The following is a 16,283-nucleotide window of genomic DNA, read 5'->3' as shown; positions in this document are numbered from 1 at the left end:
ATTGCTAGGGAGGCCGAGCTGTATTAAATGCTGTGTGCACTGTCTTCCATCGGTGGGGTGGCCGAGCTGTATTACACGCCCGTGTACACTGTCTTCCATCGCTAGGGAGGCCGAGCTGTATTACACGCCCGTGTACACTGTCTTCCATCGCTAGGGAGGCCGAGCTAAATTACACGTCCGTGTACACTGTCTTCCATCGCTAAAGAGGCCGAGCTGTATTACACGCCCATGTACACTGTCTACCATCGCTAGGGAGGCCAAACTTTATTACATGCCAGTGTACACTAGTCTTCCATCGATGGGGAGGCCACGCTGTATTACACGCCCGTGTACACTGTCTTCCATCACTAGGGAGGCCGAGCTGTATTACACTCCCGTGTACACTGTCTACAATCGCTAAAGAGGCCAAGCTGTATTACAAGCCCATATACACTGTCTTCCATCGCTAGGGAGGCCGAGCTGTATTACACACCCGTGTACACTGTCCTCCATCGCTAGGGAGGCCACGCTGTATTACACACCCATGAACACTGCCTTCCATCGCTAGGAAGACCGAGCTGTATTACATGCCCGTGTACACTGTGTTCCATCGCTAGGGAGGCCGAGCTGTATTACACACCCGTGTACACTGTCTTCCATCGTTAGGGAGGCCAAACTGTATTACACTCCCGTGTACACTGTCTTCCATTGCTAGGAGGCCGAGCAGTATTACACACCCGTGTACACTGTCTTCCATCACTAGGGAGGCCACGCTGCATTACACACCTGTATACACTGTCTTCCATTGCTAGGGAGGCCGAGCTGTATTACATGCCCGTGTACACTGTGTTCCATCGCTAGGGAGGCCGAGCTGTATTACATGCCCGTGTACACTGTGTTCCATCGCTAGGGAGGCCGAGCTGTATTACATGCCCGTGTACACTGTGTTCCATCGCTAGGGAGGCCGAGCTGTATTACATGCCCGTGTACACTGTGTTCCATCGCTAGGGAGGCCGAGCTGTATTACACACCCATGTACACTGTCTTCCATCACTAGGGAAGCCACGCTGCATTACACACCTGTATACACTGTCTTCCATTGCTAGGGAGGCCGAGCTGTATTACATGCCCGTGTACACTGTGTTCCATCGCTAGGGAGGCCGAGCTGTATTACATGCCCGTGTACACTGTGTTCCATCGCTAGGGAGGCCGAGCTGTATTACATGCCCGTGTACACTGTGTTCCATCGCTAGGGAGGCCGAGCTGTATTACATGCCCGTGTACACTGTGTTCCATCGCTAGGGAGGCCGAGCTGTATTACATGCCCGTGTACACTGTGTTCCATCACTAGGGAGGCCGAGCTGTATTACACACCCGTGTACACTATCTTCCATCACTAGGGAGGCCACGCTGTATTACACACCTGTATACACTGTCTTCCATTGCTAGGGAGGCCGAGCTGTATTACACACCCATGTACACTATCTTCCATCACTAGGGAGGCCAAGCTATATTACACAGCACGAGGCTTGTTGTCAGTAATGACAATAAGCCAAAAACACTTTGTGGCTCAATCCGATACAACAGTTATTGTATGGAGGGATCCTACTTTGGACAATGTTCCTCTTTTCCACCACATCCTGGAGAAGTGAGGAGTGAACAAAGGCGATTCCAGCCTTTTCTTGTCACTTTTACACTGCATGATCGAAAAGAATAAAGGTCCCTTGAACAGTATGCTTTGAAGGAAGCATTTCCAATGGATTACCATGGACCCCACCTGTTTTACCAGGTGGTAATTGCAGCATGATAATCCAGGCTGGTGTTGATGCACACCGGTTGGTAAATCAGAGTGGCAAGTGGAGGCCGACTCAGTATGTCCGCTAATAATGACTTACACATACACACAAATGAGGCACTCGGGAAAAGTGGCAGAATGTAACATGACCCCCCATGTCCCCATTTTGCTCTGTGACTGGTGCTTCACAGTGAAAAAGTGGCAAGCAGTCTGAGGGAAGCAGACAAGAAGTCTCTACATAATTTAGCCACCCTTCCTTTGACAGTAAAAAGAACTGTAATCTACACAATATTGAAGTTTATACTATTACACTTTACTATTACACTACTATAGTATAATAGTATTATTTATACTATTATACTATTACACTTTACTATTATACTACTTTAGTATAATAGTATTATTTATACTATTACACTTTACTATTATACTACTATAGTATAATACTATTATTTATACTATTACACTTTAGCTTCTAATTGACTCTGCCATTGGAGGGGGGGCTACATTTGGGCAAACTAATCAGTTTAGCAGTGACTAGTTTAGAAGAATAAATTGCAAGTAAAGGGTGTAAACCTCACATATATTTTGGATAGAAAACAGGAAAGGGCGAGGATGTTGACCAGGTTATTGTTCCCTTACCCCACCTCACCTATGCTCGAGTCTATCGGACTACTTAGATCCAAGGCTTTCTGCGCTCCACGGCTCCATCAGATTAGACATGAGGGCCCTCTAACCAGAGGGACATCACAATGCAGGAGTATTGTGGGGGCCACATGTTCTTGTGCAAATGCTGATCATCATGTCTGTAAAGGGCCGTGTTTCCTCACCAATGTGTATAGGATCCGCTGCTGCCAGCTGTGACTAAAACATATGATCCTAGACATGAAGGCTTGATGTGCTCCCTACGGCCATTGTACAGTGTTAGTCATGGCTTTTAGGGAAAGTCACAGATAAAATGCTTGGGCATTGAAGGGTATGATCAAGATATGGCACGCATCAATGTGTGAGTACACGATCCGCTAATGCCAGCTGTAAATCAAGGATATGATCTTAGACATGAACTCATGTTGGACTCCCTATGGCCATTGTACAGTGATCCTCACAGATATCAGGGAGATTCAAAGACTAAATGATTGGGCTCGAGTTACCAGAAGAAGTATCAGAAGGAGCATACACCAGGCAAGAAATAACGCTGTTTATTACAGCTGAGCAAGAACAAATCAAAGATCACAGTGGAACAGGACTGGTTGATGATCGCTGACAAACTGGCTTGCAGCGAACAATACTTTTATACTGCTAATGCAATGTGTGTACAGTTAGAAACAGATGCACTTCAAACCTCACATCTTCACTGTTCTCACGAAGCTAGTTTGAATACGTCATGCCCCTATAACTAAACATATGTTAGTTGGACATTGTTGGAGCAAAACAGACCTTCCTTTCCTGGGTTACCCCCCTCCCCCTCATCCCCAGTGTTGCACTAGATATCCTCCAGCTCCCCCAGCAAACTATTCACAATTAGTAATACACAATTATGCTGATCTACGGATATTTATTCATCTGCCTTTGGTCAGTACCAGAAAAGATAGAACACGAGGCACCCTGACATAGTGGGAAGGTAGACATTCACACGGCACCTGCCCAATGAGAAATCTTGCAAACATTACTGTGGACACACTGTGGACTTGTTGCTTTTCAGGAACACCAAAATGTACCATTCAATTGGCTCTTCTTGGAGTGCACCTTCATTCCACATCCTTGTTCCCATACCTACTGGCCGTGGGGTGATTTGACACCGCCTTTGGTGTTATGCGAGTGCCTCCCCAGGTAATTTCCATTTCCCCAGTTGCCATGAGTAGCCGTGGGACTGGCGCTCACTGACCTTGATTATATCGTCCGGTGTTCTTCTCAGTGACAGCAGTCTGCTGGAAACAAGCAGGGAGAGTTCAGCTTCCACAACCGCTCCAGCGCTGCATGTTTGCTGTGTGTTCTAACTGGCCTGATGTGAACGGCTAACCTACAGCATCCCTATGGAGTGCGCTTATCTGTGTTTTTGCCTCACTTGCACTGATGCAGCACGTTGTTATGTATACAGAGTATCCCCCCTTGTTGCCCTCCATGCTTGGTCCCTGGGGTGAGGCAGAGCTTCCAGTGATCCCATGTCCCTACCTTGGGGGTGTTCCCAGCCACCCACCTGCCATTATTCTGCAATTGGTAGATGTGTCCCTCTGCCTGCCGCTGAATCAGCACCTTTCTTACATTCCCCCCCTTTCAATTGAGCTTTCATTATGCCTTTTCCCGATACTTTCTTTATTCTTGCTCTTGGGCATCAATAGCCATGGTACCCTGTCCATGTCCCCTCCTCGTCTTCATATCCATCCATTGTGGACCCAAATATTAAACAACCCCGTCCATATAAAGAGCATGCTACCCAAAGAGTATCATAGTCCTATGCATTTGGAGGTGGCAACACAAAGACCACATGCACTCCAGCCTCACCCTCATTCACTCTGGGATGCTGCATCTCAAATTCACTACCCTTGAGACCAACTTTATTAGCAGCCATTTTATACAGTACTTTCCCTTTTCACAATTACAGTTCTTGTTGACTCAGTGTCCGACACGGAAGGCAACAAGCATCACAATGAGCACGGGGACAGTTATTTTGAACAAAGCCGCTAGCCACTCGGGTACCCAAGCAAGTAGTGAATCCAGCCAACTATCTGAGGCGGTGTCATGCATTTCTTTTAACATCTTTTCAATTAGTGTATGGATCTCCTCAACAGCTTCCTTAAGTGTCCCGTTAGCAGCATCATCTGTGGGTATCGCCATACAGCAGCTGTTCCCAATTTTATAGCAGTCCACGCCCTCCATTGCCGTTATTAGATCAAGAACAGACTTTTTCTAGAGAGCCACCATGAGCAAGGCACAGAGCTTCTCCAAGATTCTCTATATTGGTACAATGTGGCGAGCAATCAAGGCCTAGCTTCTCAGGAGGTGATGCAGGCTGGTTCTTAATTACAGTGTAGTCCCCAAGCACCCACAAAGCAATGTCCACACACTATGTTAGTTAAAAACACAGCTCTTTATATAAATAAGCTTTGCGTTATATACACAATCACAATAAGACACTTTGTGCTCCAACAATTCTAAAATTGTAAATATATACAGTTCTAGGTGATACCATGATTACTCTGATTCCATTAAAATGCATCAACTGTACTCAGTTCAAATAGCATACAAATCAACACAGCAAAGCGATATCAACCATAGACATAGGAGGAAAACAAGTTGGTTAGACAATGGGCTGAATACTGGGCCCCTACCCCTAAGCACAGTTCTGTATGATGATCCCCCCACCTGGGCAACCAGTAAATGAAGATGCACTACAAGCCCAGTCCATATACTGTGTATTAGAGTCTTATCTCCTTCTATATAAGTTCTACTACCACAAGGTACCTGGTTTCGTAGAGTTCTTCGGTGAGTCGTCGACAGGCCCTTCTTGAGCACACTCCCTTTCAGGCAGAAGCCGCGTGCCATCGAGATTCGGTGAAGAAAGAGGTGAACGTTGTCATAGAGGGAGCAGCTTCAATCTTTGCGGGGCTTGTTGACGAAAGCTTGTGAACGTCCTGTGAAGAAGAGGTGTGCGGTGCACCGCGATGACGAGCGTTCGTTGCCGCAAAGAGTCAATGAAGAACTTTGGCCCAGCAAGGGCGTCGGGTCATCGGCGTCTGGCGTCAGCAAGCGGGACGTGACCACGGCAGGCTTTCAGTAGCTTCGCAGGCATCTCTGAGGTCTTCGGGTGGTGGGAAACCCACCAGCGGATTCTCCTCGGTCATCGGCAGCCTTGACTTTCTCCGGTGGGATGAAAGCGGTCGACAGGGCTGAACAAGGGAGTCCTTGGATCTAAATGTTCTTAGGCAAAGGGAGCACTGCAGCTCCGGTCAGCGAAGGCGGTTAGCAACTTCAGATGGCTGTATGGTACTTCTCTTTGTTCTTCTCAGAGATCCCCTTCTCTGGTCGGCAGCCTTTCATAGGTCTGTCTACCAGGGAGCTTTGGCAAAGATCAGCTGGTGCACGATGGTCCCTCGTAGCTCAGGGAGAGGTCTCCTAAACAGGTCCTCTTATGGATCAGTTCCTTGAAGGCACAGCAGCTTTCAGATTAGCGAAGGACAGCAGCAGCAGTTCTTCTTCTTCCAGTGGGCTTCAAAGTTAAGCATCAGATTCAACTTCAGCTTCTGAACGGCGTCAGTTTTGATGTCAGCTTCTACTTCAGCTTCTGAACTGCATCAGTTTTGATGTCAGCTTCTACTTCAGCTCCTGAAAAATTTCTAGCAGTGAGAGGCCTCTAGATATACTGTTGATCTCCCATTCACTCTGCTGGGTCACACCCAGGCAACCAATCCTCCAGATGGGCATTCAGGCAGTCAGGCAGCCCATCAGGTGCATAGTGCATTCAGGCCATTCTTCTCCATCCAGACACTCACAACACAGAATGTGGATTCGGACAAGCATTCTGCCATTCAGCACTACACACTGCATTCATACCAGTTTCGTGCAGGGCTGTCTCAGTCATTGTATTACATTCCAGAAACCAGACGCCCATAACATGAAGTTCATATTGGTCACACTCTACATTCACCCAGGTCCCTCCCCACAGGTGTACCCACAGCATACAGTCATTGGGAAGGCTCCAGACAGTCTGCCCTGAACTTCCCCACAACACCATATATAGAACTTTCACCCAACTGCCAGTCAGGGGGAAGGGACAGAGTCAGGGCTTCCCGGGACTTCGGGAAAAGTAAGGTAAAAGGCGATAGAAAGAAGGAGGCCATAGGGGCCATCTTGTTTCCTGTCAGGAATCCATTGATTCCAATGACAGGGCCTGGGCATCCCAAAATGGAGGATGCACAGGGCAGCTGTCAATTCAGCACGGAGCTGCCACCATCCCATACCCTGCACTAGGAGTACAGGGTCGTACTCTCACCCATGGGTGCCATAAGGGTATCCCAAGGGTCTGTTCACCAAACCAAATACGGGAAGAGCCGCACTGCCAGGAGTCCCACGTGAACTCCTGCATGGAAAACAAGTCAGGACACACGATAAAAAGCAATAAAGGACAAGATTTCAGAGGCCCTGTCCTCCGATGTATTTCCAGGATCACATGGGGTACAGCCAATTCAGGGTTGTGGAGGGTCATAAGTCTGCAAAGGGTCAGAGAGCCTATACCCAATCTGGAGGCAGCTGGGCATAGGCTCTAGATCCACAGGCAGCCAAATAAGCCATCACATCTGCCGTCCCTTTATGCAACACTAGGATGCTCATTGTGTTCCCAAAAGCAGTGTTCCTCCCCATTATGATCATCCCTGTTGCTCTGACACACAAGGAAAGCTGTGTGAGTGGCTTTATGTACACTGGTCGATGTATCCCGTCTATCCATGTCAAGGCATGTACATTAGCATTCCATATTGTCCTGCAATCATTATTTATCTTTTTTACCACCCCTTCTTCATTTCCCACTAACCATTCTGTGCGAAACTGCACCATCCCCTGTTCCCATTTCCCCTCTTGAAAACTGAACCCCCAATCCACATCACGGGTCTGGTGTGGCACCACAGGATATCATGTCCTGTTGAGGTCTTGCAATATATTCTCCTGTGGGCAATAGGCACCTTTGCACCCCTTCTGTAATGTACGCTAATATGACATACTTCATTTCTTCTTCCCTAACATGCTTTCAACCTGTTCAGAATTGTATGCATACACCTCTTCCCCTTTCTCTAACCATTCTACCTCTTCTGCATGCTCTTGAAACAAGCCCCAAGTCCTAAATAAGACAGATGAATTGGTCACCCCCCTGTCTCTGCTGCTACTTCCCGTAGCAATAATTGCTTTGGTGTCCCTTAATGTTCAGGATTAGCAAGGACACATAGCAACAGCCATTAGTGCTCTCTCTCCCCACCCTCTTCAACTCATCATACCAGACATGTCCAGATGCTGTGCCGCCTCCCTCCCCAATGGAGTCATAGAACTTTTCAGCAACAAATATACTTCTCTTAGTACATGTCTCTTTCACATTTTTGGTGGACACGCCCCCCTGTTTTCTGGAATAAACAACAGAGTAATAAAACAAGACAAGAAAACAAGAAAGAAAACATTCCTATCCCTATTATCTTCATATCAAGTTTATAATTCCTCCAATACCCCCACTTCTCGCATGCGCTCCTTCATATTTGCTTGTGGGCTTTCTGTAAAGTCTTATAGCTGAATATAATGTCAATGGCCCTCATTACGACCCTGGCGGAGAGGGGTTTACGCCAGCGTAATGCATGGCATACCTCTCCGCCAGACTACGACATTCCGTAGCGCCATGGTGATTTTTACGCCTGCTTTTTGCAGGCGGAAAAATCCATGGCGCTACGGGACTTGTTGTTAATTACGCCACCGTAATTTACGGTGGCGTAATTAACGCCTTCCCCACTCCCATTATACCCTATGGGGCAAAAATGGGAATGGGGAAGGGTAAATGGGGATTGGGGACTTACCGCCCCGCCAACCTCGGAATGGGGCGGTAAGTCCGCCAACCCCCATGGCGGTGTTGGCAGCTCTGCGCCATGGTCCATGGTGCAAATTGCACCATGGACCTCCGCCAGGGTCGTAATGAGGGCCAATGACAGTTGGGTAAATCTTCCCATCAAGTTTGGTCTCTCTCTTCTTCTTCCAACGAGGTGCTGCTGTTGTCTTTACAGACGTCAGACATGTGAATCCATGCCCTTCTTTCCTTTACCTATACTGCTGTGGGTATCACGTACACTAGTTCGTAAGGGCCAGTGAATTTCGGCTTCTGCCACTTCTGTACGAAATTACAGATGAGTATCTTATCACCCGGATAGCGGGGCTGAACTTTTAGGAATTCTCCCTTGCTGTGTGCACTTGTCTCTTCTTGGGCGTTGGTCAGCCCACTTGGTGAACGTTGAGCCTGGCAGGAGACATATTTGAGGGCATTTGTCATTTCAGTTAGATACTTTTGCATTTCCTCTCCCAAAACCTGTGTTGTGGTTTTAACGCCCGAAATTGAACATGCAGTAGGAACATGCGCATGCATCATTCTGCCAGTTACAATTTCATGCAGAGTCAAATGATGATTTGCCCTGGGTGGGATGCAGAGAGCAAAAAGTGCTAATGGTAAGAAATACAGCCAGTTTTTGCACAATTAATTTGTTAGCTTTGCTAGGCATTTATTACGTGAGCTGCTTACTCTTTCAACATCCCCGTTTGCTTGCAGCTGGTACATTGTGCATAGTCTGTTTTATTCCCAAGAGGTGCGTTATCTCTTTAAAAATGTTGCCCATTATCCAACCTTATCTCGTCACATACCCCCCTCTTAAAAACACCTATAAGCATGTACCTATAACAGGTGCATCTGTCTTGCATGTCAACATAGTCGATATGCAAGAGCCCTTCCAGCTGTGCAATGTCCCCAGCACCATTTTCAAAGCATGACCGGAAAGAAATTGCTGATACACCACACAATTCCCTGTAAACTCTGCCACTCGCTTGTGAAACTTCAGAACGTATCAACCTTCGTTTATTTCTGCCACTATATGTTCTTTGAACACGTAGGTGGGAAAATGCAACTGCTCTGGCGCTATGCTGAACTACTTCTTTGGCATCACTAGTTTCTCTTTGCTATTTTGCCTTCATATCAAATCTGTCAGTGAGAGGCAACAACCCCAATCTGTTCCCTCCTGTGAAACTTCTCCCTGCAACTATTATCTGAACAATGGGTTTTGTGCTAAAATGTTCCCCTTTCTCTTGACCCTTTCTTATCCCTTCCACCATAAATTGTATTCTTTTCTTTGCTCCTGGGTATAAATTGGTGAGCCCTTCAGGCAAGTAGGCCGCTTCTTTGACTGCTCTCTCAGCAGCCATCTTATTCCCCAATGATATTAAGTACTGTTGACCTGTGTGGGTGGCACATTATATTATGGCAACCTCCACTGGTAATTTCAATGCTTCTATCAGTTGCCCGAGCATCTCGGCATGTTGTACCGGGAACCCGTCACTTCTCATGAACCCCCTCCTTTCCCATTGTGCTAATCCTGAATGTATTGTTGACGTGACGTAGGCAGAGTCGGAGAATATGTTAGCTGCATGCCCTTCCGTCATGTTCAATGCGTTAATCATGGCCATTAGCTCTGCAACCTGTGCTTAATAATGCATGGTAACATCCGCTGTGATGCATCTACATACTCCCCATTGTTGTAGCACACTATCACAGCCCCAGTATGTCTCCCTCATGTATTGGGGGTCTATGTTTGAAGACCTATCAATAAAGAAAACGTCTGCCCCCTCTATTTCTTCTTCTTTTACCCTGATGTTCCCTTCCAGTCTGTCCATATGGGCAGCACAGTCATGCATGTAATCTCCTTCCTCTGCGGGTTCTGCTATAAATGTCGCTGGGTTCACCACACAACACCTCACTACCTCAATGACTGGGTTTGTCAGTATTATTTCATATCCAGAAGCCTTTGTGTTGTCAGTGCACTCTTGGATTTTTCCAAAATGGCAAATAGTGAATGCTCCACGTACAGTACTTCTGGACACCCCATAGTAATTGTTGCTGCCTTCTGTATTGCAAACGCTGCAGCCGCAAGCACTTGTTCACAGGAGAAATGCTTCTGCATTACTGGGTCTAGGATACCGATGTAGTAAGATAATGACTTGTGCACCTGTGGCTTCTTTTGCGTGAGGACTGCCGTCATCACTGAGCCATCTGAGTGGGAGAACAAATAGAATTTTCTTTGTAATTAGGGGTAGTAAACACCGGCACATGGACCAATGCTTCTTTAAGTTCTGCAGAATTATTTTCTGATGTCTATTTTATTTTCCTTTTCTCCTTCTGTGCTTCCTTAAGGGCCTGCAGTAGGGGTTTTGTAAATGTGGAATTATCGAAAAACCCATGCTCTGCAGTAATTACATAACCCCAGGAATTTCTGCATCTCCTTCACTGTGCTTGGACGTGCACTCACGTCAATTTCTTCTACTCTCTCCTGTGTTATCTTGCATCTCTCTATGGATATTATTTGCCCTAAGTATGCAACCTCCTCCTGGCAGTATTGCAGTTTCTCCTTGTCCACCTTACAACCTTTGTCTGCTACTAGCATCAAGAGATGCACCAAGTCAATCCCACACTACTCCTTAGTCTCTCTGCACACCAATAAATCATCAATGTATTGTATGACTGTGCTTGACACTTGTAAGTTAATTAAGTCCATCCTTATCACACTGTTTAAGATGCTGGGGGATTCACAATACTCTTGGGGTAGCCTAGTGTGTGCAAATCAGGTTCCCTGATACATAATGTCTGTCAAATATCTATAGTCTTTGTGTAGCAGGACGGAAAAGAAGGCATTCTTCAGGTTGATGATCGTGAAGTACTTTACCTTCGTTGAAATATTGCACAGTATTGTAGCGGGGTTCGGTACCAGTGGAAAGTCTGCTTCAACCACGTTGTTAAGAGGATGTAAATCTTGTATAAATCTCCACGATCCACCTTTTGATTTCTTTATCAGGTATATAGCCATGTTGCATGGTGATGTGGATGTCTGTATTATACCCTGCTGCCACAATGCATGTAGAGTCGAGTATATCCCCTCATCTGCTTTTCGGGACAACAGGTATTATTTTTAGGTGCAGCAGTGACAATTCCTTTAACTTTATCTTTACCGCCCATACTCCTTTTAATACATCATGGGGCCCTTTTGTCCATAGTCTTTCTGGACCCATTCTAGATCATCGTCTGTGTGTCCTCTTCCCCTGTTTACTAATTGTGTGAGTATCAGCACCAGTTCTTCTACTACTCTTACTGGGCAGGGTATTTGTAGCTGGAATATCATCTCCTCTTCCTCCCCATCAGAGAACAGTTGTTCATTCTTTACTCGTGTGATTGTAACTGTTGAGTGAATACATAGCACTGTGTGCCATTCCATGTATTCATTATCCGTTCTGTATAGGATCACCATGTCTTTACGGACCACTACCTCTTCAAACTGTAGCACCATCATGGTGCCTTTTTTTTGTCTTCCTTCTGGCACTGTTGTCAGAATAGAAACTCTGACGCCAACCGGACCATCTTCACTTGTATCCCCGGGACCCATACCAGCAATATCTCAACCCCATACAAAAACAAGCTTGGATCCATGGGTTGGCCTGATAGCGTGCTTTGGACATGTGCTCCTAAATGGAACGTGGCCACTCGTGTGTAATAGACACTGTGTGTCAAGCACACCATCCCCTTTTCTGTGAATAATATTGTGGGGATCAGCTTGCTCAATAAGTCCCTCCCAGGTATGTTGATTTGGAATAAAAAAGGAGTGCTATGATGTGCTGCGTCCCTATTGTTAGTGGTAAATATTTCATTACTTGAACCATCAACACTGCCCTGGAGAAGCCCTGCATGTTCATTACTTTGTTTGATACTTGTAATCCCCCTTCCCTTATACAAGATTTGGTGGCTCCTGTATCTATGAGAAATAGATACAGGAACTCTCTTTGTCCTATTTTCACTGCTACCTTGGGTTCCTCTTCAGGGCTGTCAGTTACTGCTAGGTATGGACACACTCAAATGCTCTGCGGGCCCCTTTATTGTTGCAGGCTACTCTGCGAGAAAGGGAAGGGATATCCCCTGACAATGTTGACCCCATTGTAGTGAGGTACCACATTCTATCCTAATACTACTGCATTTCATGCAGCTGGTGCTGGTGTTTGTGTTATACTCAAAAGTGCCACCATGCCATCCATCGTGCCCCCTGTGGCCTGGTACCACCCCTGGGGCTGTGGCGGGTACCCCTTCTGCAATTGTGCCTGGTGGGACTGCACCTGCCACAACTGCTGCTGTGCTGCAACAAACCCTTGCTGCTCTGCCATATATTTAGCCTGTTCCTGAGCTTTTGTCTGAATGAACAAGTGCGTGCAAAATGCCCCATGTTCCCACATATAAAGCATGGCCCGGACCCCCAGTATCCTACTCCCCTGAATCCTCCTCCTCTTGCACACTGTGGGTACCCTCTTCCCATTGGAAAGAACCCCTGATATGTAATGATGTGAATCTCCCCATTGTGACATAAACAGTGGCAGCACATTCCCCCCTTGCGGGAGCATGTTTTCCATGGGAAACCCTCCCTGTTGGGCAGGCACCACAGCTGCAGCATCAGGTATGAGCACTGCCCCTCCCACGGTGTACCATGCCAATTTCTTTTGCACCAGTCCTTTTTCTGCCTTTGTAGCATTTTACGCCACCTTCCTCTCACTCTCTTGTTTCCTTTTAAATAGTGCACTATTGTTGCCTGTGTTTCTGCCTCCCCTTCACTTCTATTCCTACAATCTTGTCTAGTGACACCTGGACATCAGCTGGCAGTACCTTGACCAATATGTGGTAGAACAGGGGTATGCATTCATCCCAGGGCTTCCGCATTTCCAACAAACAAAGGTCCTGGACCTGTTTGATATACTCTGCTGCTGGGCCTTTGTCAAGCTTTATCTTGTGTGCCATAACTACCCCTAAATCTGAACTATCTGGGTACATGCTGCTTATGACCATCCACACGTGTGCTTAGCAGTTGTTGAACGCCCCCCATCGTATGCATTGATACTCAGCTTCACCCCTTTGTACCCCGCCTACCCCATATTTTATCCCATTGATCTCATATTATGGCCGCAAATAAGCTTTTCATGTCCCCTATTGCCAGCGTCACGCCAGCTGTCTCTTTCCCGAGTGCATATATCCACTTGCTGGCCATGGCCGCAAGTGAGGGCAGGCTATATATTAGTTTATCTGTCAATTGTATGCCATGGTAGTTAGTGAGTGTCCCCTCTCCCCTTCTGTATTAACGGCATCTGTGTCGCCTAGGGTCGTGCCCCCCCGCGCCTCTTTGTCACCTGTGCCAGCCCTATTTCACCTTCTCCTTCCTGCTGCAAAGGCAGGTCGACCAGTTCCTCCTGAGCTCCTTGTGTTCCTGTCTTCTTTGCTTTCCTCACCTTCTCCTCTCCCTATCGGGGGTCCATTGTTCGTTCTCTCCATCACATAAGTCTTCTACATCTTCTTCATCTGAAGCTACACTATCCTCCCCTCCTTTTGCCGCCTCCTCTCCCTCTTCTTGCTCATCATCCAGTCTGAATTTTTTCCTTCCCGACAACCATTCCTTTCCACCCCTTTTCCCCTCTCTATCCTTCCTCCTTACCTCCTGTACAAATCATCCTCTCTGCTTCATTAAATGATGCCTCCACCTGTTGGCGTGTGCTCTGCTCAATGTACGCTAAGTATTTCCTCTCTCCCTTTTTGTGTGCATCATTGCATTGGGTGTCTCTATCCTTCTTTTTCCCCCATCACCCCTCCTTCCCCCTCTTGGCACTCCTGCTGCAGGTTGGTACACCTTGCTGCAGGTCGTAGAACCGGATAGGCACCATAGAGCAAGGCGGGGCCCTTGGCCAGTCGCCTTCCTCAGACCCTCCTTCTTTCTTTGTGAACCCCCCTTTTTCTCCTCATACAGTCTAAAGAGCCCCAATATATTCTGCAAGCTCTTTAACTGGAGTCTTTATATCTTGTAAGTAAGTGCAAGAACATGTTTTCTATGATTTTACTATTGAACGTTCCCTCCCCGGGGCATACATGGAAACACTGACTTCAGTCTGCTGGACTCACTGGAAGTTATACTTTATTATTTCTTCATGATATTGGGGTAATTGTTCACACATATGGTTGAGGGGGCTGTCTCGATAAGCCGTTATCTCCTATCTCTAAGCTATCCCTCCCCTATAGAAAACATAGTGGGAATTGATCCCACTATCAACTTAGGAACTACGATGGCTAAAGTATCCTATTTTATTTCCAAATCTTCTCATTGAAAAAGGGGATGGGCTTGCTGAAAATGTGTAATATGGGGCCACTTTGAATATTATTTCCGGGGCCTCTTTAGGTTTCCAGTCCACCCCTGCCCGAGTGGCTGTGGGACTGGCTGTCTAACCTTTATTGTATTGTCTGGTACTGTTCCCAGCGATGGCGGTCTGCTGAAGACAAGCAGCCAGAGTTTAGATTTGCCTAGTGTTTGCTGTGTGTTCTAACTGGCCTGCTGTGAATGGCCTACCTACAGCATCCCTCCCTATAGAGTGCACTTACCTGTGTTTTTGTGCTCTTGCGCTGATGCAGCAGGTTCCCTGGTGTCAATGTTGTTATGTATACAGAGTGTCCCCCCTCGTCCCCCCCCATGCATGGTCCTTTGGGCTAGATGCAGCTTCTAGTGACTGCTTGACTCTCCCTTGGGGATGTCCCCGCTCGCCCCCCATTATTCCCGCAATTGGTAGATGCGACCCTCTGCCAGCCGCTGAATCAGCACCTTCATTACAGGGCTTTGAAGGATAAGATCCAGCTATGGGGCGCCCTTAACGAATCCCAACAGAATGTGCAGCAAGACTCCATATGCTAGAGACACCTTGACACCAGTATTTACTGAACTTCCTCCGACTGTATCATATCAATTATTACATAAGTTACAAACAGGCTCAGGACCGGGTTCATTAAAATATAAATAATAAACCACGACAGGGTGATGACCCGGAACATAAACCACAGCAAAGCAAAGAAAAGAACGATGTCAGTGAACTTCTGAAAATCATCACCATGGTCCCCGGTGATGTCCATGCTGGGGGTCCTGTTTGGGGTTTTCCTGGATGCACAAATCTTGTGAGACTTTGACCTGAGGAGCAAGTAATCAATAACAAAAAGTTATGTGATGTCCCATTGACTGACGTGTTTGTTGTTTACAATTTTAAGGCAAGAAGAACATAGAGTCGAGATGCCCTCAACCCGGCCTCTTACAATCTGGCTTCTGGCACTAATCTGTGTCCACTGCCTTTAGCTGACTCCCCTCTCTCCATATTATTCTAAAAGACCCCTTAATATTGTTTCATAATGGTTCCATATAATGCTACCCTGCTAGTGGATCCTCTGCTTGTGCAACGCTCCATTGTGTACCTGCTAGGTGTGGGCTATAAGAAAGGAATACATGTCTGCGCCACTCTCACCCGAATGTACAATACTTGAAAGGCTTAATAGATATTTTTTTGAACTTTAGTTGTTATTGCACATTTTTTATTTCTCAGAGTTTAAAAATACTATTATCAGTATCTGACAATGGTGTACACGTGACCAATATGTGGTAGAACAGGGGTATGCATTCATCCCAGGGCTTCCGCATTTCCAACAAACAAAGGTCCAAACAAAGGAAACAAAGGATTCCTCGCTAATAGTTGCAGTACGGAATTACCTTGTTGCTTTGCATTGCGTCAACTAGTTGCTCCGACATCCACAGCATTCACTTTCATAATACATCATGTTGTGATATACATAGCAGAGAATGACGTGATTCTTATCATCTCCCCCACCAAGGCCTTTCTTCCACCCCAAAGGGGTGTGCTAGACCCCTAGTAGGTTCTGGGGTAGGAATAG

The 16,283-nt window shown here is 46.6% G+C and overlaps 1 long non-coding RNA gene across 2 annotated transcripts in view; it reads right to left on the bottom strand.

Moving 5' to 3' along the window:
• Positions 1 to 15,256: 15,256 nt before the first annotated feature.
• LOC138515669 (uncharacterized) overlaps positions 15,257 to 16,283 on the bottom strand; it is a 111,195-nt gene continuing 110,168 nt past the window's right edge. Inside the window, exons 3-4 of one of the 2 annotated variants that reach the window (XR_011282147.1) lie at positions 16,102 to 16,268; positions 15,273 to 15,531 (exon numbers count right to left, since the gene is read on the bottom strand). This is a non-coding gene — a long non-coding RNA (uncharacterized lncRNA). Of the gene's footprint in view, positions 15,532 to 16,101; positions 16,269 to 16,283 lie in introns of both variants that reach the window. The other variant, XR_011282145.1, reaches the window with a different exon arrangement.

Source organism: Ambystoma mexicanum, chromosome 6q, assembly GCF_040938575.1.
Source record: "Ambystoma mexicanum isolate Mex_15411 chromosome 6q, UKY_AmexF1_1, whole genome shotgun sequence".
NCBI classification, from domain to species: Eukaryota; Metazoa; Chordata; class Amphibia; order Caudata; family Ambystomatidae; genus Ambystoma; species Ambystoma mexicanum.
The sequence above is the reverse complement of the archived record's forward strand: the minus strand, read 5'-3'. Positions and strand labels throughout refer to the sequence as shown.